Here is a 25,708-nt window from a genome sequence, read left to right on the forward strand (position 1 = left end):
TCGTGATATTCCAGCACTGAAAAATATTGACCCTTCTTGATTTATATATCTGTAAAATCTCTGTCTGGTGAGCAATAAATAAGCTGACCCAAGTTTAACATTATGTAGAGTTACGGCCCTACACTCAATTACACTGAATCCCAGATAAGATCTGGATCATAGATCAATATATCACTAATGAAGAGAAAATGAGACTTTTGAAGAAGGGCCCTGTGACACTGCTGTGAGTATCTGTTAGCTCTTTCCAAAATAGTGTACAAGTATTCACTAAGATAGCAGTATACTGGAGAAAGAGGACAAAATTTAGAGAGTTTTCTATATGCATTCTCTAAACAAATTCTAACCAGTGAGGAACCAAACATCATTGGGATCTATACCACTGGGAAAAAAGTCACCATGTGGTTTGATTTCAACTTTGTCTTACTACAGAACAAGAGTCCATTCAGTAGTTATGTCTCCGTCTCTGAGTGAAAAATTAGAATACTTGCACATTAATTCTGGGCTCATGGAGTGAGGCTATTATGATGCAAAGGGTAATGTAGGAATCTCTTAGACTATATCTCACTGTTAAAATGCAAGCGCAAAATAGAAAATCACAGAGACTACTGCCAAAGATTTGAAAGATTCAGAGTGAAATTTCTAGTAGATCTCTAAATAACTCCTTTATTGGATTTGTGCCAAAGAGAGATAATACTTGGGAAATAGCAATGGAATATGTTGAAATTATTCAAATGATGACTCTTACCACAGATGATGTTCCAAATGTGGTTTTTAAACTGGAGTAATTTGACATTGCCAGTGGTACCCAATATGATTTATCTACCTAGATTGGTTACTTACTAATCCACTATATCAAGAAGACACCAGAAATGTTTTGTTTCAACCAAGTAACAACTGAAGTACACCTTAACTGTGTTACTTTAGGATTATATCACCTAGTTTATCTCATGCCCATTTATTCTTTGAGTAAGAAGAATTGGATGTGCTACATGCCATGACAAGATACAAGCACATTAGAGAGTAAAAGGTATAAATAGATATTTAGGAAGCTTGTACTTCAATGAATTTTCTAGGTATATTGTAATCTGGTGAAGGTTCAAATAACCCCACCAAGGAAAAACAAAAGTTTTAGTTCCTTGATCGTCTTACCACTTAAAGATAAAATGATTTCTAAGATTCTGGATACTGGAGACAATACATTACATTTTGTTCTGACTCATTCACTGAGTGACTCATAAGGTACCAAAGCAAGAGAAGGCCAGTCCATCTAGGCTACAGAACAATAATGTTTGAAGTAGCTTCTATTTAGAAAAAGAAAAAACTGAAAGTCATTAATAACAATAAGCATTTGTAAAGCTAATTAATATATATGTGTATATATTTATAATTAATTATTTTGAGATATATACAAAGCTTAGTCATTTTACATTTACTATTTCCTGTTGATACAAGATGTACTTTGAATATTGGTTTTATAATTTGTTATATTATAGGATATCAAATAGGAATTTGACCTAGCTAGCAGATAAATAAATATCATATAGAGTTTACATGGTAACTGTAGACCTTTGAGTCTTTCCTATTGTGGGGAAGGTGAGTAAATCTTTCTTTATAAAATAGATGGTTTTATAATGCTGCAGATATGTTGTTACTACTGGTATATTTTAGAAGTAAAAGTATACATGGAAGTGTATGAATGGATATTGAGTATTCAAAGAGATGGTCTGTGGACAGTATTGCCTTTTTTTTTTTTTTCAGTTTTTTTCTCTGGAGTGCCTTCCTATACTGAAAAGACATTGTCCGTAAATCAGATTCCACAAAGTAAGTAAATTCTGGTGATATTTTGGTAGATAAAGTCCGTCTTCCTGCTACATTTCAGATTGCAATATGGGTTACAGGGAGGTTTCTGTGGGGAAACATCAGTGATTGGCTTCGGCATTCCCTTATCTGGTAACTGCTTTGTGGGTATTGAAAGGCCATGGCCAGAGCAGTAGCTCCTTTACTTCTGAAGCACAGCTTCAATGACATAGTTTGCTCTAGACATCAGCACCTCCTGGGGCAGTAACATGACACTTACCTCTCTAGTCATTTCAATGAATTTGTGAACTCCTAGTTTCCTGTATCAGATCCTTTCTCTTTAAATGCCTAACATGGATAATATTTCTTTCACTAACCTCATCTCTTCATCTCCAAACTCAATTCTGTCTTCACCTACTCCCTGTGGTTTAACTACTGGATTTTTCCAAAGATACAATATTCTTTCAAGGCTCAAACTTTCGCACATATAATTTTAACTGCCACAATATCTCTCTTTATCATATGGAAAATATCTCGATCTTAAAGCAAATAAAGATTTCTTTTGTGAAGCTTTCCTAGAAAGTGCCATTTGTTCTTTGATGTGCTCATCATTGTTCATACACACCCATATAACATCTATCTATCTAGTACTGTCATTACTTGTTTAAATTGTATTCCCTATATTAAACTTTTTTGAGAAAAAAAAAGATTATACTTTATTAGCTTTGTTGTCTCTGAATATCTCTTAATAGCTCCTGCCCAGCACATAGTAATTATTCTACATTCAGCATTCTCTGTCAATGGGTACCTGAAAAGATATAGTTTCTAACTTTATTGATCAATTTAAACAATTTTATTTATATTTCTTCTTATTATTCTATCTTACTTAGGCAGTTTGGTGTATTACATAGAATGAGGAATTAAAGAATTGAAAGAGGTGCTTCAAATCACAATACATTTCTAATTCCAGTTTGTTCAAATGGCTGGGATACTCTAGGTACTAAGGAGTAGGAGGGGTGCTTGTTTTGAAAATAGAAAGTAATTAAAGCATGTTAGGTTTTGAAGTTATAGGTAGGAGACAATCATTCAGATGGGATAGGTTATCTTTTGCTAAATTCAGTGAGGCTTTTAAGTCCTATTCCACTGAACCCATAGATGACATTTATGGACAACCACAGGAAACGCTGACAGACATATTGTAAAATCTGGACAAGAGCTTCAACTCCATCATGTTTTCAGGTGTGTGAAACAGCACATCTGTAAAGAAAATAAGAGGAACAACATTACATTTAATGGAGACTGCCTGAGAGACCTTAAATGGACTGAGTGCATTTATACAGATAGTATTTGATTTGTTTCTTAGTCAGAAGCTGTTGAGTGCAGATGACCAAGGAGGTCATTTTTTTTTTTTTTTCTTCAAGGTGTCGGAAAGAAAGGTAGTTGGGTCTCTTCCTTTTAGTGAAGTTTTATAGATCAGGAAATGTGAATCCTAGAAGACTATCTGAGAACAGGAACTGAAGGGACATTTCAAGCAGCAAGCCAAAGTGATCCCAATACCTGAATCAAGTTTTGAAGGCCAAAATACAAAGTCAGTGGAGGGTTTGAGAATCAAGGAGTATTAGAACAAGGACCAGTTAGCCAGTTCACAAAAAAGGCATCATTGGGCATGGACAAAGTAGAGAGTCGGCCATTGATCTCTATTGCAGTTTCACAATGATTGATACATTTACAATAACTGATAAATGTGAACCAGAACTTTGTAGGGACATAACACGTGTAGTGAAAGGAAATGACTTATCTCCCTGGTATTAACATAGGAACAAGAAAGTAACCCCCATAAAAGAAGATCTTGACCAGAATCAATACTGAAATAATTCTCCAAAAACTTGCTGTCTAAAGATACATTAAGTGTATAGGATAGTGATAAAAAATATGGCCCATTAAAGTCAGCTCTACCTGCTTTTGAATTCTGCACTTGCTCTTTAAACTTCGTCAAGATATCTCAACATTCCAGTCCTCTGTTTTGTCTTACACAGATTGTACTAATACAAACCCTGGTTGTTTAATGTTGTTAAAAAACAAAACTCTATTGAGTAAATTTTACAGGTATTATTGGCTTTAGTCAATGATTCACGAATCATCATCTCATCTAGTGGATAGAAAGGAGCTCAAAGGAGCTATACAAAATGAAGATTTTTGTAGGCAGAAAGGAACAGGATGAAGAAGTTACTAGTAAAAACTCAATTGGTTGTGGCCAGGTAACTTTCATTTAGGGGAGGGTAGGGGAAAGTCAGGTAGATAACCTCACTGGTGATGACCAGGTAATTCCTGACTGACTGGTTTAAGATTCAATTTCTGGGAGAGGATGAAAATGTAATTAAGTCTGTTTGGTGATGTGAGTGCTTAGCATAAGTGATTCTATTTTGGGTGTGTTATCTTATTTTTAACATTGTAAACCAGTTGTATATTAATGTATATTTACAATTCATTCCATGGGTGAGTTCAGATATTTGCAACTATTTGCTTTTGTAACTTTATAATTTTTTTAAGTTAATAGAAGTCTATCAGGTGAAATTAAGATGAGGTATTTTATCTGGGTGAAAGCCATCAATTGCCACAAATTCCTGTACCCATGCATGAAAAACCAAGCTAATACTATCTTTTTCTACAAGATAATTCCAAAAACTATTCTTGTATTGAGCTGCCCTTTATTACTTGAGGCATTGACCCTCAAATTACCGTACTCTTAATCTACTTAAAACTAAATATTTCTGTCGTAATACAATGTTACATTAGTTACCTTTCATTACATTGTCAGAGAAAATTTAATCCTCATTAAGTCCAGTTGCCATTTCACTTGATGTTTCTTTGAATCATATTTACTCAAGGAAGAAGGCTGTTTCTCCAAGGCCAAGTATTTTCATATTAATTGAGCTTAAGCTGCAACATTAGAAATTCTGAGAGAACAAGAGTCATATAGAAGAAGGTCACTAGTAAATTTAATGTTTGCTCAGACTCAAGATTAGCCAGATTTTTTACTTTAACAAAATGTTACCAGTCAAGAACTACACTGTTGAACTATTACCCAATACCCAATAAAGTAAGTGGATAATCAACCAAATTCATGAAGGGTAATGGCATATTGATTAAGCAGTTCTACAATCTTTCTTTAGATTACACTACCACAGACATCCTGAAAAATCAATGACAAACTGAGAGTCAAATAAAGGAAATCTTTATAGTGCTCCCATTGATTCTAGAAGGGGGTTGAAAGCTTAAAGACCATCAGAGTCCTCAGTAGGATGTTTTGATCCTATCGGAGGAGTGGATCAAAATGCAATTAAAAGAAAAACACATCTTTGAAAAACTGTGTCTTATAGTTAAGGAAATTTAAATATATGTATAAATATCTAATAAATGTATTTCAACATGCATTCAAGTATTTTTTCAAGTCAGTGTGATATTGCAGTATGCACAAAATGCATTCCTTTGGCAAACTTTGGCTACCATACATGTATATTTATATATAATGCATTAAAAATATATGCATATAGGTGTATGTATGTGTATACATACACACAAAGAAATGTATATAATATATAAAAAGTCATAATCTATAGTCTCTTCACTCTATCCTATTTACTTAAAAAGAGCTCGCCTTTCAGAGGTCAGATTACAAATATATCACATAGCATTGAATCTAGCTCTAAATACAGCATCATTAATGTTAGTGCTGCAGACAAATATTAATGTTAAATATTACTTTTACAAAATATTTATGCAAACATTAAGGAATATATGTATATACAGAAACATATACAAAATCTAAGTTTTAAAGGAAATATAAACATGATTTGACAATTTTTTGGAATACTCCATTTCACTTGAACTAATGTGGGAAAATATGTAGAATGAATTTTCTCCATTTAAATTTGTAAGAAAATAACAATTTTTTCTCAAAAATAATTTTATTTTTTCTCAAGTTTTGAGAAAAAAAATAAATAAGAATAGATAATAGCCAAAAGAAAGAAAATATCTAACACAACACTTTTCTGGGGTGAGGAGGACTATCATGTGCTATTGGAATGAGATCATTAGAGCAGGATTGAATTTCCAAAATAATACAAGAGGTGACCTCTGAAGATGGCACCACAATGATCACCCTTATTCAATGTTCCTGCCCCCTTTGGTGTACCTTCCTTCCTAAAGATCTTTCTTGCCAGGCCTATGCCAAAATACTACGACTGAACACAAAAGCCACCTACAACAAAAATATGGGGAACTTCTACCATTCTCTATAAAATCATGGGACAACCCTCTGTAAACCTAACAGCCTTTTTCTGCTCCTGGAAACAAGGAGAATTGAGTTTCTCATGAAAATGTGTGATTACGGCACTTGAGTGGCTCAGTTGGTTGGGCGTCTGACTCTTGATTTTGGCTCGGGTCATGATCTGGATCCTGGGATCCAGCCCTATGGCAGGCTCAGTAGGGAATCTGCTTCTCTCCCTCTCTCTCTCCTTCTGCCTCTACCCCTCCCCCCACTTGCATGAGCTACTTCTCTCAAATGAAGAAATGTCTTTAAAAAAAAGAAAATGTGTGATTCAGAGGTGAGCCTTCTTCATTTCTTAATATCATCATCATTATTACACTTTTAAAGACAATTCATCACATTAGTAACTGCCTACATGGTCAGTCTCAATTCAAATATAGCTCATAATTTTGGAGATTCAAATACAGTAAGAGTCGCATCATGTCTCTCAAAATCGGTAGTAAAGAGAAAATTCACTGACAAGGAGAATTTTTTTTCAAAACTATTCCAATAAAAATCAGATTATTGCAATAGAGAAGAGATCTTGAATATAAGTTCTCAGAAAAAAAAAATGGCAAAAGAGATTTTAAGGGCTGGGGTGTGTTAGAAAAGTATTGAAAGATGTTAGGAGGAGACTTTGACCAGTGTTTTGAGGCCACTTGTGTTTGCTAATTGGGGCTTATTAAAGTTAGGCTCCTACCCTCCCAAAGAGACTGGGAGATAGATGCCCTATCTCTCTTGATGAATGCATTTCAAAGGGATGGCTCCTAGATCCTTGAGAAAGACATTCCTGAGGGTTAAAACTAGCAAGAAGCTAGGAAAAGATTTACATCTCAAAGGAGCTGCGAATTTACAATTAAAAGTGTTGTAAAGTAAATGCTCTAACAAAAGGAATTGTCTGGAGCAGACAGTGGAAAAGAAACCTATCTAAAGTTTAGTCAAGAAAGGGCAAGTTAAGGCCTTTGTGGTCACTGGTGTGTTCATGAGATAACAATCTCATTAAGTACACTTGGCTGAGAGTCTACATCAAAATTATAAAGGATTTCCAGTATCTATTGAAAGGAGCTTTGGCAGAGGTAATAGTTCTAGCCTAGCATAGGTAGTACTCTGAAAAGGCTAAAATAAATTGTGTATCGGAGAACAAACTGCAAATCTCCCACATAAAACGAAGTTTTAATATATTTTTTTTTAATTTTATTTATTTATTCATGAGAGACACAAAGAGAGAGGCAGAGACATAGGCAAAGGGAGAAGCAGGATCCATGCAGGGAGCCCGATGTGGGACTTGATCCAGGGATTCCAGATAATGCCCTGAGCTGAAGGCAGACGCTCAACTGCTGAGCCACCCAGGTGTCCCTTTTATTTTTTTTTACTGGTTTGATTTCTCATCCCTACCTCCCCCCCATGCTACCCCTATACAGACACACACACACACACACACACACACACAGTTTCTGCATACCCGTTTCTTCATTAGACTCTTCACTATAAACTCTGCTTAGGAGTGTGCACTCTAGATGTCAGAGTATACATATAGCAAAAAGCATAATATATACACTAAATATTTAAAACATATATTAGTACCAATGTTGTAGTTTCCTAGTAATGTTCTTTAAATATATATATATATATAATATATATGTTTAAATATTTACTTGTTTATTTGGGGGAGGGGCACGGAAACACAGGGCTCCATCTCACAACCCTGAGATAAGGGCTTGGGCTGAAAACAAGAGTCAGATGCTTAACTGACTATGCCACCCAGGCACCCCAGTAATGTTCTCTCTAACCACTAAAGGACATTGGTGAGAACTCCAAGCAACTTTGGACCACAGCATTATAGGGAGAAAATAAAAATATATGAATAATAGTTTATAATTTTTCTAAAGTATAGGAAAAAAAACAAAACAAAAAAAAAACCAAAAACAAATAAAAAGAAAATAAAAATAGGCTACTCAAAGCCATATTGGAAAAAAAAAACAGAAGAAAGTGGGAAAATAATCATAATCAAGTAAATTAAGGAATTTGCAGGGGATTTTTCCCCCTGAAATTTGCTGGTAATTGAAGGTAATTTTTGTTTTTAATTTTCTTTTACTTAATTAGAAAATTATTGTAATTTGCCAATTCATTTGCAAATTCATTTTTCTTGAGTAAACACAAATTAACTCCACTTTAAGTTGTAAATGGAGTCAGTGAAACAAAAATTACAAAAACTTTGTCATCAACACTGTTTATCAAGTAAGTGTAACAGCTGTCAAAAATGATGTACTTCAACTGTCACCCAAGAATCTGAAAAGAATTATGGCCATGTAGAGAGTCTGTGATGACTGACACGCCATGCTAAGAAGTTGTGAGTATAGCAGGTACCATCTGTGAGAAGCCGTGGCTCACAGACACTAAAGAACATAATCGGCAGCTTATGGAGTAAATGCCACATAAGCTGCTCGCTGAGTGAGCCCCACCTGGACACGGCAGTGAAAAAGGAGAATATTGTCATGTAAAACCCTGTATTGATATAGATCATTTCCTTGAGAAGCTCTTAAATCCTTAGCAGATTCTGAGCTCATCAATCCTAAATTCCAATGAAGTAAGCATCATAGAAGCACGTAATCCTCAAAATAATTATTTAGTGATCCAAGAAAGACAATTTTCCAGAGGCCCCCTCTGTTTTATGAATAGTTATGTGATCTTGATAAGGGGATTATTTTTGTTAGAAAAACTCAATCTCCACAGAATTTGGAAACAAAGAGTACAGAGATTTATCCCATTTTACTATATATATATTTCTGGCAGGTGCTTTAAATCCTTTTTGAACTCTGTGGTAAATAAGTAAAGACAAGATCAGGAATGTGGTTTTATTACATTTAGATGGAAGCCATGGAATTCATATATAAATGATAGAATGAGCCTACCAGACACTCATACTAAGAATAACAATTTTCCTAAATATCTCATTAGTTGATATGCAATGCTGCTTATGTGTCTGATTAGACTTTCTTATATTTTATTTTTCTTCACTGCTAATGTCACTACCATGGTCAAGGCCTACTAAGCATCTCATATCCAACAGTTATAGCCTCCAGCATCCCCAAATGCGAGAGCTAAGGTAGCAAGAGTTTTTACCCATTTGTTTACTAATATCAAGATATGAGAATAATGCCTGGATCACAATAGAGTATAAATATATACCTGTCAAAAGAAAGGATGGATGAATGGATGAATAATAAGTAGAATGACCTCCTTACCATTTGTCTTGCTATTTCACAACTTACTCTGTACCTAAACTAGTCTATTCACTGAATTCACATCACACATCGTTTTTCTTGAAGTAATTCTCTTTATCATTTTATTTCTCTTTATAAGAATGCCCCTCCTGGGGGGGGCAGCCTGGGTGGCTCAGCGGTTTAGTGCCGCCTTCTGCCCAGGGCGTGATCCTGGAGACCTGGTATCGAGTCCCACGTCGGGCTCCTTGCATGGAGCCTGCTTCTCCCTCTGCCTATGTCTCTGCCTCTCTCTCTCTCCCTCTCTCTCTGTGTCTCTCATGAATAAATAAATAAAATCTTTAAAAAAAGAATGCCCCCCCAAAATCATCTATATGGGAAAATTTAATCCAACCTACAAGATGAAAACAGGAAGTCCAAATAAACCACAATACCTTCTTACACTATAGCCTTCAAGTACACCTTTCTCCTGCCAGCTTTATTTCAACTTATAATTGTTTCTCCAAATAATTCCAAATAGTAATTTAGCATATTTAATTGCTAGGTATAGACTATACGCTTATTAAAATAAATTACATTAAAAACCAAGAAAAATCTATTTTTCATATAACACCAAAAACTCACATTAATAAATGACCTTTATTAGCATATAAAGATCATTAGCTTATGTGGACATACAGATGAGGCTTTTAAATAGAAAAGTGCAAAAAAAGAAAAAGGAGGGAGAAAAATGGATACAAAATATACTTTTAAGGTTATATTTTTATTTTCATTTAGTGAAAGTTGCCAAATTTAATTTTTCTTGGGTGTAAACAAATAAATACTGTGACACTGAATGGAAATTGGATGAATTGTTAAAAATATAGCCATTTTCGGGATGCCTGGGTGGCTCAGTGGTTGAGTGCCTTTGGCTCAGGTCATGATCCTGGGGTCCTGGGATTTGAGTCCTGTATCAGGCTCCCTGCATGGAGCCTGCTTCTCCCTCTTCCTATGTCTCTGACTCTCTTTGTGTGTCTCTCATGAATAAATAAATAAAAATATTTTTTAAATAATTAAATATAAACATTTCATCACAATTAGGTACATTCATTCCTAAGAGTCTCTATAAATCAAAGAAAAAAAGTTTCTTCAGTCACTATGATTTCCAAATTATGTCTTCCAAATATGTCTTCATATTAGACTTTTTTATTCAATAACAAGAAGCATATGAAATGGACAAAATACATATATTTTTAGTTTCCCTCCACTCAACTTTTTATCTTCTGTGAAAATCTCTAATACCCATGATTGCCTTTGTTTCTATGACTGTTGATTGCTCTTCTATGAATGGAAGGATGGATGGATGGATAGATAGGTGGGTGAACGGATAAATGTATATTGCTCACCGTAATTCTACTACAGATTCTGTTATTTCTAAATAATTTGTACAGTAGTTGGCTGTATTAATGATTATTTCCAAAAACAGCTCAATTTTTTGTTGCTTAATTTTATCATTGAGAATATCTGTCATTGCTTCTATCTATAACAGCATCTAGACAATATATAATCTGAAGATCATTCTCTCCTCCTTCAGAATTTTGTAAAAACCTCTACTACCTTCAGATAATATATTGATATGTGAATCTGAAACTCAGCTCAAGCAAAAACATTTAAAATGGCAAAAAAATTGCCAACAAACTAGATAAGGTGAAGATGCGAATACAGAATATATATAGATTTGAAAATAACCATAAAGTATAAAAGTAAGGAACTTAATTTTTCTTCACTCAATAACACCTATTATTATAAGCAAATTGGGTCTATACGGTGATCAAAAGGACCTTATAAAGAAGGCAGAGAGAACAACTTCAAATTTTCTCTCTTTCTGGGCTTTTTTCAGAAGTTACATATATTTTATTCAGCAAATATATCTGTTATGAAATGTTCCCTAACTGAATACATCCAATCTGGTCAGGTCATATAATATAAACTCACTGAAAAAATAAAATAAAACCCTAGATATATAAAATGAAGTAGTTTTCTTGTTGTTGTTTTTTTAAAGATTTTATTTAGTCATTCATGAGAGACACAGAGAGAGAGGCAGAGACATAGGCAGAGGTAGGCTCCCTGCGGGGAGCCTGATGTAGGACTTTACCCCTGGACCCCAGGATCACAGCCTGAGTCAATGGTGGACGCTCAACCACTGAGCCACCCAGGCATCTCAGATAAGTAGTTTTCAAACTACATGCAAGCACCAAACTAGTGGTCTTTCTGCCAACAAGTCTTTATTGCATAGGGTTAAGGAATCACTTTTGACTTCAGCGAGGAAAAGGGCATGATTGATTGGTCATATCTGTCCCTGGTACAAAATGGGAGTCATATGTATTGTATATTTACTGGCTCTGTGCCAGGAAGTAGTATGTATAAACCAAACATGCTCATCCAAAGGTATCGCATAATAGAATTTTCTCCCAATTTCTCTTTTTGTCCAATTATTATTATTTTTTTAAATTTAAGACGTAGTAAATTCTCATGCTGTAGTTACAAGAGGACCAATAAAGACAGCACACAGAGGGAAGTATTCACTATTAAATAAGAAAAAATGATTGATTTGGTGGGGCACTTGGGTGGCTCAGTCAGTTAAGTGTCTGCCTTTTGCTCAGGTCATGATCTTGGGGTCCTGATATCCAGCCCCACATCAGGCTTCCTGCTCAGCAAGGGATCTGCATCTCCCTGTCCCTTTGTCCCTCCCTCTCTGCGCATGCTCTGTCTCTGGCTTTCTCTGTCATAAATAAATAAATAAATAAATAAATAAATAAATAAATAAATCTTAAAGGAAAAGGAATCTATTTGGTACACCACCAAATAAATTTGCACTTATGAACCTCTGACTCCCCAAATTATTCTTTCATACTATTGCTAAAATATTTTGTATCCTTTATGAAGTATAGTTTTCTGGATTTTCTTTCATGAGAAAGAACAATTTGCATGGATAGTGAGATAATAACAGTGATGTCCTTCCATTAATTTTTCACAGCTTGAAGGGGGGTAAAGACAAACCGTAAGTATAGCAAAAACAATAAGCAAACAGCTGATGTGGCAAGACTTCTTTTCAAAGCTTTGGTCAAAAAGCAAATAGCTTGTTAATAAGTATGTAGTAGCATGCAGAAGAACTGTCAGAGATTCTTTTTAACCTGGGTGTCCAACTAAATTAACTGGATAAAACTTAAGAACCATAGGAAAAACTCAGAGTAGTAGAAATTTTGCCATGATTATTTCCATTAATTATTTTTTTTAATTTTTGGATATGAAATTATCTGCTTGTTTATTATAATAGAGTTCTAAAAGATCAAAATTAAAATGATGATATGTCTGTCAAATGGACCTATCCAAATGTATAATGTCCAATATCTACTTTTTTTAAGGAGCTTAGGGAAAAAGGCCAATTCTTATCCACTTGTAGGTAAAATGAATCAGTTGGCCCAATTTCTTGTTAATGATTTTGGAATATAAAAGAGAAAAGAGTAAATTTTCTATATAAGACATTGTTGAGTGGAATATCACCTGCCTATGATATAATACAATACTAATGAAGTCAGATTATTTGACTTTAATTTTGAGGTTCCATCCCTAATTGTGTGATCTCTGATAATAACTTAACCTCTTTGAGGTCACTTTTTTTTTCTATTGACTTCTCTCCTAGCATTATTGTAAAGATTTGAAAAACGCAATGAAGATGAAGACACACTGTAAATTGCAAAGTACTTACCAGTGTAAGAAATCATTATAACTGTTCCATTTCAGTTAAAATTGTGTGCTAAGGAATGGAAAAAAATAAATAGAACGTTTTGATATAACTGAAGTTAAGTAGAAATCTCAAACATTTCTCTTATTTGGAAGAGCTTCCCTTAAGACAAAATAAAACGCATTTTATTCACTATCTTATTTTTCATTTGACCTGTCAATGGAAGCAAGCATGTTAACAGAAATCAAAATTAGTTCCATAAGCAAAGTTGTATAAGATTCTGTTTTTCCTCATAGAACGTGAATAAATTCTAAAATTGGCATAATAATTTGTATGAAAGAAAATCATTGTGGCTTTGTATCCTAATTATTTAAATAAACTTTTTGCCTCCCAATTGTTGAGTTTTAAAAGTTGAAAAAAAAAGAACTGTTGATGCAGATTTAAGTTAAAAAAATTAATTTCTCCGATCACAAATCTTCCATACTAACTTAAATTCATATAGATTTAAGGAAATATTATATTATCTTTTACCCAAGTATGTAACTATCAATAATTATTAATATAAATTACAATCTTATAATTATAACTATATTAACTATAATTATCTATATATAATTTGCAAAGTAAATTAAATTGACAGTGTCTTAAACAGGACAATTTATCCCTAATTTTAAATACAGATCTTAATTGTTTTATTTTTTACATTTTTAAAAGATTTTATTTACTCATGAGAGAGAGAGATAGAGGCAGAGACGTAGGCAGAGGGAGAAGCAGGCTGCCTGCAGGGAGCCTGATACAGGACTCGATCCCAGGACCCCGGGATCACAACCTGAGCCAAAGGCAGACACTCAACCACTGCGCCACCCAGGTGCCCCGGATCTTTGTTCTTTTGATATGAAAAATTTAAAAAACAAAACAAAATTCAGCTAGTATTTATATACATAGATATGAATTTTGAATAAAGTGGTGTTATTTGATATAAAATGATAAAATTAAGTGGATGGAAAGGAAGTGACGACAGAATGGTCAGGTAGGAGCTTATGTCTGACAAGAGTTTGAACAGGACAACAGGAATGAATAAATGCATTGTGTCATTATTTATAGCTATAATTGAATTAGTATTAAGCAGTGATTGAGCACATGTACATGCAAAATATATTATTTTTTTAATGTTTTCTAAAATTCAGAAAGGTAGAGATGATTATTCCCATTTAAAAATAATAAACTGAGGGTTAGAAAGATTTTAGAATTTTCCCAAGGCCACATAAGGCGGACCTGGGATATTTACCCTCTTTTCTGTGACTTCAAATCTATGCTCTTACCATTATACTCTGCTGCTTTCTCAATGGATGGCTGGTTTCTCAGCCAAAAAGGAAAAGCTAAGAAATTTCGAAAGATGAGAAGCAGAATATGGTGATGGATTAGGTGGAGGGAATCAAACATCTGAAGTTAAATGGACCTGAAATCTCTCATGTTGGCCTAGAAAGAATGGAGGGAACTACGGCAGAAGTAGACTTGGACAAGATCTGTATCCACAGGACTCCAGTGATAAAGCTTTCTGTAATATCTTGCCAATGACAATCAATGGATGTTACTGGCATTCTATTTTATACCTCTTCCTCTAGAGATTCAGATTTATGTGTTAAATCATCTATTTCCCCACATACTCTGAGAGACATGTTAACCAAATATTTTGCCACTACTTCACAATTGCCAATTGTTCTGGAGCTTATACTCCATATTTGGCAGTCATTAGATGCCAGCTGCCCTGGGAAAGGTTAAGATCTTAGACAAGGCTGAGATGGCTCTCCTTAGCTTAGGGAAATTCCTGGGGAAAGATAATATTTGAGGATTGTAGCTGGGGGCATAGATCTTTAATTCCTGAGGGATAATTTGGGCACATAACACAGTGACCTCTATGCCTTATTCATTAGCTATTTTCATATTTTATAGCTCTTAGCAATTGCAGTATCCCTCTATGTCCATATCATCACCTCCAAATTTTTCACAGAAGAACATTTAGGACTAGAGAAATAAAGCCTACTTTATTTGAGCTTTCATAACCAAGTGAAAGGAAGAATAGAATATAAATTAGGATATTCCAAGGCTATAACTAGAACTACCTTCCCAATATTTGTTCTACCTTATTATGAAGTCCAATATGGCCTAAGCCTGCTATGATACATCTGTAGGATTTCTGGATCTCTTAATTAAGAAGCCTATGTTATAACATCAGATCCCATTCAGTCATGTTGTCTGCTTGGTGAGTCCTGTATAATTGGGGCTAGTTGATTCTACTGCTACTGCGGTACATCTTGTGATGATTGAGCTAGAAATCCTATGCTGAGAGAGAAAGCTATGGGGTTATAACACTGGCAAATTAGAGGTCAAACAGAATTTTCTAAGATTCAGAGTAAAAGGGGAGTTTCTTGAATGGATAGAGCATTTATTTATTTCTCATAGAAACAAATCTGAAAATTAAGGCAACACATTTTTTTTATGAAGTTTAAAAGAAGTTGTTTTATCAGATCAGTTTTTGGAGTCTTTTGAAATTAAATGTATTAGCTCTGCCTCTGTCTCTCCTACTTGTAACAGTAAGGATTCAGCTGGGAAGCAAGAAATAACTATAGATTAACAAACAGTGGTAACTACAGTCTTCCATTTGAACTGTCTTTAGACCTGGGGCTACTCTTTATAAATACCTATATATAACCTCTTCTTGTCCTCTTACTATCTATTTCTCTATTCACCACACTGGTTAAAATATGCCTAGCCACAGCTGTGAAACTTTTCTTACTGTTTCCCTACTCCTAGAATGATACTGTTCCTTTAAATAAATCACACATTTTTCTTCATCTTCAGTTATATTAGAAATCTTAACAACTTCCTGGAGTTACTTTTAGTAACTCTCTACAAGACCAAGACTTGAAAATCAACTTTTTCCATGTCATGTACTAAGGGTAAATTTTTTCATAAGTTTTATGCTTTTAGCTTACCCGGGTACTCACAGTATAATTTCTCTTTTGTAATATTCAGCAAAGAAAAAATACTCAACTAACAAAGAAATAATTTTGATGATGATATTAAGTTAAATTTTATTTTGAAATATATATATCCTTAAAGTAAGAAAGTAATTTTCAGGACTATAAATTATTTGTCAAGAGGAGTATTGATTAATATAAATTCAGCTTGCTTCAAGAGAGATGGAGATATACAAAGACTAAAAATATCTGAGGTGACCATTTGAAGAAGAAAAGCTTTTGAAGCTTGAAATATGGAAAAGATTTATAGAGGGGTAAGGAATACCATGTCCTTGTATTTCAGTTGTTAAGTCCCTGTTAACCCAGGGAAAAGGCTAGTTTTATGACTAAGCTCCCAATATGAAGAAACTGAGAAAAGTCATATAGTTTTGGAGGAATGGAAAGTACTAGAGTATTAGACAATAGTTATTGTAGCTCATCATAAGTTCATAAGTGGTATTTTTTCATTTTTATAGGAAAAATAGAGAAATGGTACAGAAAAGAAAAGAGTGATAAATACATTTCAAAGATAAAAAATTCTCAAATAAAAAATCAGCAAGAGATTAAATGTAATTTTGGCAGGCAGCACAGTGGGGTGGCCCAAAGCATACACTCTGAGGCCCCAATGAACAGCATGGACTTGAGACCCAGAAGCCTACCTTCAGATACTTGGCATGCTTCTTAATCTCTTTGGGCACAGATTCATCTCTTATTTGGAAATATTAATAGAACTACCTCCTAGATATGTGACAATTAGAGGGTAAATAATTATATATATAGTGCCTGACCAATTATAAGCTATTTAACTTACATATAAGCACATAAACAAATAATAAATAAGTAAATAGGTAGGTGGATAGTATTAGATGATTTATAAGGTTTGAGGCTGGAATTTTGATTAGGTATGAAACTGTGTTGTTATGGAAGAGAGAGTGATAGATTGCAAATAGGACTCCAAATTCTTCTTTTTCCATGACCCCTTGATTCTGAGATGACCATACAATATATTTTGACCAATTTAATTCTGACAAATATGAGACAAGCAGAGGTCTCAGAAGTTTATATTCACTGGCACTTGCTCTTGTGCTGCTGCACTTATAACTCTGTAACTTCCAGGTGAACAAATCTGAGCTAGCTACACAGTGTAGACCTAAAGCTACCTGGTTGACAACTAGTGACCCAACAGACAAGTGATGAAGGCTATCTGAGAACACCAGCCACTAGCTAGCGAACTAGCTAACCAAAATATATGTAGATACTGTGTATCTACTCCAAGTAGATACTGTGGAGCTGGCCCAGACCAGAACCTCCCTACTCTTAAAATTCTACATAAACATGAGGTAGGCCACTGAGTTTTATGGCAATTTGTTATATAAAAGCTAACTGATAGAAGAATTGGTAACCAGAAATGGGGTTAATTACATAACAAAAACCTGAAATACGTAGCGTTGGCTTTGTGACTGGATAGTCAGCAAAAGCTAGAAAAACAGTGGGGAAGATACAAGTGAAGGTATGAAATGAGAGATCCAACACCAGTAAGACGCAAGCCCAGGATGAGTGTGAAAGGGCTGTTGAACAAAGAGATTAAAAGAGAGTAGCCAGTCAGAGGGCTCGTGGAGCATTGTCTCCAGGAAAAAATAAATAGAACTGATAAATTATCAAAATTACCTTCATCACACGTCAAAATGGAGATGAATTTTTGGAGCTTTTGGAGCGTGTTGAAAGAATATTCAGATGTGAAATAATAATGAACAAACATAAGAAAGATGACATTAAATTAAAATAAAAAGGCGATATGAGAAATGATAAACTGATAGTTTAGCACTTGGCTCCACCATAAACAATATTTACATACATAGTAGTTAAAATATTAAATACAAATTTAATACAATTTGAAAGGTAATTATATTGGCAGGATGAAAGATTCTACATATAAGTAAACTTGTATTCTTATTCACCATCAGAGAGTCAATAGGCAATGTCAAAATTGATAAAATTAAATATAAAAGCTCCTAACAAGTTATAATGGCTTGGCATTTAATATAGAAGTATAGAAATAAATAACAGGTGAAACAACTAAAATACTATTTTTCTCTTAGAAATGAGTTGGAGTGGGAGTGGGAGAGTTGGGGAACTTTTAAACAACTATTTCCTTTAAAAATATATTTGCATATATTTGTTAAGTACAGGAAATAGCCATAATTTACTTATGTTTATGACACATGCTATGAACTAAACTATATCCTCTCACTCCCACCAAATTCATATATTGAAGTCCTAACCCCCAGTGTGATGGTATTGGGAAGCAGGTCCTTTGGGAGGAAATTAGGTTTAGACAAGTTCAGAAAAGTAGGACTCTCATGATGAGATTAGTGCCCCTATAAGAAGAGATGCCACAGAGCTTTCTTACTCTCTCTGCCATGTGACACAGAAATAAGGCAATTTTTGCAAGCCAATGACAGGGAACAGAATATGCCACCTCAGAATGTGCCACTTTGGCACGTGGATTATTTGGAGCTAAAGATAATCTGGGCCAAGAAGACTCAGGAAGAGCTTTTTACTTCCCCCTTAACTTCCTAAAAGAATTTAGAGAGGGAGCAGCCTATCCCAAAGAAAGACCTATTACCAGAGATGACCTTTGTATGTCAGAAAGATTTGTCTGCCTGGCATGGCAGTCATTTGTTTACCAAACATCTGCTCTTCTCATGTTTCTGTAAAATTGCCTTCCTCACCTTTGAAGCCCAAGATCCTTATCCCCTTCTCCTTAGCTCAGAATAGCATATAACCCTCAATTAACTGGCTGTCAGGAAGATTCACATTTTGATAGATCCTCAATATGCACAAAATTTGTTTTTCGCCTATTAATCTGTGCTGTGTTGATTTAATTATTAGACTAACCAAAGAACCTAAAAGAGAAGAAAAGGGAAAATTTTTCTGTCCCTAGGTCAAGAAAAGTATTCTCACCAGAACTTTCAGCCTCCAGAACAGTGAGAAAATAAACTTACATTGTTTAAGCCACCCAGTCCATGGGATTGTTTTGTGGTATCCTAAGCTGACTTAGAGAATGTGGTAGCTTGTATTTCATTGACCTTCCCACTGAGAACAACTAAAAAATCTAGATAAAATACAAAAGTTAGAATGTAGTAGCTTGTATTTCATTGACCTTCCCACTGAGAAAAACTAAAAAATCTAGATAAAATACAAAAGTTAGTATCTGAAGGCATGGAGAAGCAGTCAGGGTGATCAGAATTTGAGAGAGCAAGGTCCAAGGGAGAAGTAGGTTTTATGATGAGGCTGACATTTTATGCCTTATTTCCCTTCAAAGTATTTACTATTCTGTATAAGGCAAAGAGAAAAGAAAAAAAAAAAGAAGAGAAAAAAAGAAAAGAAAAAAAAAGAAAGAGAAGGGAAAAAAAAGGCAAAGAGAAAACTCAAGAAGAGGCAGAAATTTTGAGAATTTTTAGAGAAGAGGTTTAGAGATGCTAGTAATCTCCTGGGTTCAGAACACTGTATCATGGGTCCTTTAGAGCCAGACACTGAGATGGAGTTTGGGATACAAGATATTTGCAAGGATGACACCTATGAAAAGAAAGTGGTAGAAGCAGGGCATGTCAGAAGAAATAGTCAAAATGCAAAGCTGTCTGGACAAAGCATTAGCTAAACCAGTAGGAAGTTCTGGGATAAGAAAGGATTGTTAGTGTTCTGTCTGAAGCCAAAATGATTGGATCTCTACCACTGTGTTTGTTAATCACTGGACACGGGCTGCTCTGGGAAGGGCATTACCTTAGGTTTGCTGATTCTCTGAAGGCAAGGCAGCCAAGGTAAGTGTAGCCACTTGTCAATGAATGAGTAGGAGACAAGTAGGAGATATCCACTGACAGTATTCCCATGGTTAGTGAACAAGTCCTTCATTGAGGAGGGTTTGGGAAGTGTGTCTCCTTTTCTTGCGTAGTTCAACTTACTTTTTCTTTAAGATTTTATTTATTCATGAGAGACACACACACAGAGAGAGAGAGAGAGAGAGAGGCAGAGACATAGGCAGAGGGAGAAGCAGGCAGGGAACCCGATGTGGGACTCGATCCTGGGTCTCCAGGATCACACCCTGGGCTGAAAGCGGTGCTAAACCACTCAGCCACCCAGATAGTTCAACTTATATGCGGTTTAGATCTACTTCTTCATAAGCACAGAGCAAGTAGTCCTCCTAAAGGTCTGTATTTTTCAGGGGAGATTTAGAAATGGGCTTTTAGTCACAAGAACCAAAGTTCCTACCACCTCAGGCTGGATTCTCCAATTGAAACTCATTGTATTCCTACTCCACTCTCTATTCTAGGTTTCTTTGTAGTAGCTTAACTGGTAGTGTGACCCAGCTAGGCATCTTGGAGAGGTCTGACCTCCTGATCACAATGTCCTTCTCAGGATGGGGGTGGCTGTACCCATCCATTTATGATCAGGGTTACTATCACTGCCCAAGAAAATGACTCCCTTTTTTGACTATTGGTCCATGAGCAGCAAGGAGCTCAAAATACCTAGGTGACAGATTCACTTTATGATTCAATGATATTCTTATTGTATCTCCTAGAATAAGACCTCCCACATTGTGGAGCTCAAAATGGGTCAACTGGTGTGATAAAAAGTGTGACAATTCCTCCTTACACTGTCTGTTCCCAGACCATTGTCTTCTTATTAGAGACACAGAGCCATATGCAGACCTTTGATTCATTATGTATCCTATATCCTATAGGGTGGTACCGCATCACCTCCAAGTTGGCACTCCAGTTGTGCCTTTAACAAACAATTCCAACATTTTATCAAGCCACCAATTTTTTTTAAGCCACCATTTTTTTGTGGTGTGATCGTAAGGTCATGGGCCTATGTTTGCATCTCCTTTTATCTAGAAGTAGATTACCTAGTCTATTGTGACATTATGTGGGATCTCAAGCTGATAGGTCAAATCCTAAATAAAACATTAGATAGTGGTGCTGATTGAGGCCCTGAAATCAGGAAAAACAAACCTATGTATGGAAAAATGTATCTATTCCTGTGAAAAGGAAGCTCTGATCCTTCCATGATACAAGAAGCCCAAAGTAGCCAACTTGCTGATACATGGCTGTGTGGTCCTCTAAAGGGAGAGTTTATTATTGAGAGCCCAACATAATTCTTTATTGCTGGCAAGTTTGAAATTCTGTGATGACAACAGCTAGATCTGTTTAAGTCTGTGTTTAGCCTCCATTTCTGACACCATGACCACATCATTTATGTGCCCATCATGTTCCAATAAGACAAAGATAAAAACTGGCTGACAACAATTGGCTGGGTCATTGGCTGTACGCTGGTGTTTAGTACCTCTCCTTTGGTGGATGCTCTCTAGAGGTGGGCAAATATCTTTACATTTCTTGTTTATTTCATGGATATACCCATAAGCCATTACTTTAGATCTCCTCGTACTTACTTTCCAATTTTTTGGGTCTCTGATCAGCCAGCCAATCCATTTTACCACTGCTCAGGGTTATCTATATATTTTAATTTTAGACTAAATAAATAAATAAATAAATAAATAAATAAATAAATAAATAAATGCTATTGTACTACCGAAAGCTCTAATTATTCAGAGGATTTTCCCCTCATAATTATGTAAAATGATACTTTTTAGTGAAATGAGCATAGATTACTGATCTAAACCTGTATATTGAGTTGATAGATATGTTAACCAAAATTGGGCATTTTTGTCCTCTATTATCTGGTCATAGATCTTTTTAATCTGGTCATAGGCCTGAATAAATGGAAGGATGCTTATGTAGCACTGGCCTAATCTTGCTGCTTACACAGCTTGCTTATGACCCCTGATCCAGCTACAATTTGATTTTAGATGCACCATTTTTTCATACAATGGATTGTATGTGGACCTGCTCAAGCTATGTCTCTGCTAGTCTGATGGAACCTCACTTATGATAGACAGTTCTTGCTGCAAGGTTACCTGGAATCCCATAATTAAAGAATTTTTCTCTTTTAGTGCTTGGTAGCACAAAGGTATTGTTTTTCACAAGTTATATAACTTTCCACTGCAGATGGCATAGTCTTCCACAAAAGCCTTGCATTATGATTCTCTGACTAAAGCTTGGTACAAGCTCTACACAGCATCTTTTCTCACAGTTAATACATCAAAAATCTTAGGGTCTGCAGAATTAGTTGGCTGAAGTTGCAAAGTGGCTTGGATGATACTTTAGACCTCCTGCAACACTCCCCCCTTCCCCAGATAATTTTTGTGTCATCCAGAATATTAGGCAGATAAGTTTCCCTATATATAGAACATATTGGTTCCAAAAAACTAATGAAGCACACCTGGTGTTGTGTTTTGTTCTTTGGTTTAGGAATTACAAGATTTAGTAATTTACATTTTACTTTGAAAGATGCGTCTTGCCAATCTCAAGATCACCAGACACTTAAATTTTTATAGATGTGACAGTCTCCTGAATCTTCACCATTTTTTTTTTTTGCCCTTAAGAATGCATGTGTCTTACCAAGTTCTCTGAGCTACTCATCACCTCTTTTTCATTCAACTTAACTGATATAATTATATCAACTTAATTGATATAATGAATCAATGTGATATTCTGAGACTGTCAAGATAGTCTAGATTTCTTTAGACTGTAGTGTGAAAGAGTGAAAGATGTTGGGAGGATGTACATAATCTTGAAGCAAAAATATAAGAGAATACTGTTGTCCTTTTTTGGTTAATGAAAACTACCAACACACTTCAGATTAGGATGGCAAAGAACATTCATCAAATCAATGGTTTCATATCACTATCTGAGACCTTACTAAAACTGCTCTACAAAACATATCACATCTGTCACAGTGATTGTGATTAGGGTCCTACTAGATGAGTTTGAGACAGTCTACGGCCAGTCTCCAATATCCATCTGGTTCTATAAGTGTCAGAAGGTGAAGTAAACTAAGGCATCATGAGTCCATTATTTCTACATAAATTTTTAGTGATGGCATTTATCTGCACTATACATTACAGACTATGATATTGTTTGGGGTTTATTCAACATTGATGGCTTACACTTGGCCTCACTGAATAGGATTATTAAAATTAGGAACAAAAGTCAACAAAATAGAAAACAAATATGTTATTAAATCACAGAGACGAAAGTTGGTTGAATAACCCTTAGGAAATGTTAAAAGAGAAAAAAGAAAAAAAATGCAATATCAATAATGGGAAAGAAAGGAACACTGCTATGAAACTATATTGAGCTCATATTAGTATATGATTACCACTTCTTTGCCTAGCAAAACTGAAAAGTTAAAGGAAATAAATTCCCTATTAAATATTACTCCCTAAAACTGATTCAGGAAGAAATATAAAATTTGAATAGTCCTCTGTCTCTTAAAGAGATATAATCAATAACTTAAAAGTGCCAAAGGGGGGAAAAAAAAAAACCTCAATAGTTTCACCAGAAGACTCTTGTAATAGTATTAGGATAGTATTAGGAAGGAATACTATCAATCATATATATATATATCTTCTTTATATATATATATATCAATCATATATATATCTTTATAATATAAAAAAGGGATTGATCCATAAGCTGAATTATAAAGTAGACATAATCTCCATTCCAAACTTGATAAGGACATTACAATAAAGTTAAAATTCAGGCTTTAACAAGAATAATATAAAGAAAGATGACACAAAGATGCAAAAAACATAAGCAAAGATGTAAAACATCTAAGCAAAATTTAACAAATAAAATATAGAAATATGTTAAGAAGATAAAATATTACAATATATTAACATGAGGAATACGTTTGCTTGCTCTGGGGTGCCTGGGTGGCTCAGCAGTTGAGCATCTGCCTTTGGCTCAGGGCGTGATCCCGGGGCCCTGGGAGCAAGTCCCACATTGGGCTCCCTGAGAAGAGCCTACTTCTCTCTCTGCCTGTGTCTCTACCTCTCTCTCTGTGTCTCATGAATAAATAAATAAAATCTTTAAAAAAAAGTTTGCTTGCTATATAAAAACTAATCAACATTGCAGAAAAGCTAAGATAATTTCCTTAATTTGATAAAGGTCTTCTATAAGAAAAACATGGAATGCATACTTTAGTAGTGAAGTGATGGCATATTCCCCCTCTGTACCCTTAGAAATGAAACAGGATGACCATTATTAGCAGTTTTATTCATCACTGTACCAGTGGGACCTTGCTAATGCATTAAGGAAGCATAAAATAAATAGCATAATGATTGGATAGGAAGAAATTTTTTAAATTATTATTTGGATACTATATGATTAAGAAGAAAATTCAAAATAATCTGTAAACTATAGAAAAAAGAGCTGAACTTCAGAATTTTATTGAATATAAGACCAACCTATAAATATCAATTTTATTTCTACATGTCAACAGCAAACAAAATACTTAATCCTATACTGGCCTCATCCCAGAACCCTGAGATCATGACCTGAGCCAAAATCAAGAGTCCGACAGTTAAACAAATGAGCCACCCATGCATCCATGGTTACAAATATCACAGCTAAGCATGTAATATTTGACCTATGAATTCCACTTCTCTATATTCACATAATAGCAATAAATACATCTGAACTTCCAAAGACATGTACAAATATCCTAGCAGCAGTATTTGTAATAGCTCTAACACTCTACCCATGCCTATCACCTATGAAAAGAAACAAAGCATCTGTGGTATGTTTAGAAAATGGGATACTATATGGCAATGAAAATGGCTGAAATATTGTTTTGCAACAACAACAACAATAACAAATATATTGCAAGAATATCACATACGTGCTTAGTGAAAGGCAAAAGACAGTATATATGCAATTCAATTTATAAAAATCAATGCTAGATCAACTTAATTTATTACATTAGAGAGCAGAATACTGGTAACTTATGACAGGACAGGTTTTTGACAGTACAGAGTCACAAGGAAGGATTTCTGAGTCCATGTATTTTCCTATTTTCTTAATCTTGGTGATGGTTAATATGAATGTAGTAATTTTGGGTTTGTTTTGTTTTTTGACTGTAGTAATTTTGTAAAAAAAATTTACTAGATGATACACTTACAAGTTTACACTTTTATTCATTATTGTTGCCAAAAAAATACCTTAAAAAACTAACATGAAAAGAATTTAGGGCTAGAGTTATTAGACTTAAAAATCAATGCTAGCTCAATAAATAAAACTCGAATGCAGTATCTGCTTAATTGATTAAGTCCTTGGAGAAGGAGAAATCACTAATAATATTGATCTCATTCTTTGACCTTGATCTGACTATGCTTTCGTAGGGATGGTCATTGTATTCTTCTTCTTTTTTAAAAAAAATTTATTTATTCATGAGAGACACAGAGAGAGAGAGTCAGAGACATAGGCAGAGGGAGAAGCAGGCCCCCTGCAGGGAGCCTGATGTGGAACTTGATCTCAGGACCAGGGGACCACGACCAGAGCCAAAAAGGCAGACATTCAACCACTGAGCCACCTGGGCATCCTGGTCATTGTATTCTTAAAGCTTTTCTCCTCTGACCTTCATCTTCCTCACTCTTTCACATTTACACATAAAGTTCCATAAGTTACTTATGGTATACTCTTCAAATGTAATAATTATAAAATAATACTCAAAT

At 34.8% G+C, this 25,708-nt stretch overlaps 1 long non-coding RNA gene across 2 annotated transcripts in view; it reads left to right on the forward strand.

Moving 5' to 3' along the window:
* Positions 1 to 25,708, forward strand: part of LOC140608068 (uncharacterized) — a 247,623-nt gene that overhangs the window by 194,797 nt on the left and 27,118 nt on the right. For both annotated transcript variants that reach the window (XR_012010030.1, XR_012010029.1), the window contains one exon: positions 1,759 to 1,821. This is a non-coding gene — a long non-coding RNA (uncharacterized lncRNA). The remainder of the gene's footprint in view (positions 1 to 1,758; positions 1,822 to 25,708) is intronic.

This window comes from Canis lupus, chromosome 17 (genome assembly GCF_048164855.1).
Source record: "Canis lupus baileyi chromosome 17, mCanLup2.hap1, whole genome shotgun sequence".
NCBI classification, from domain to species: domain Eukaryota; kingdom Metazoa; phylum Chordata; class Mammalia; order Carnivora; family Canidae; genus Canis; species Canis lupus.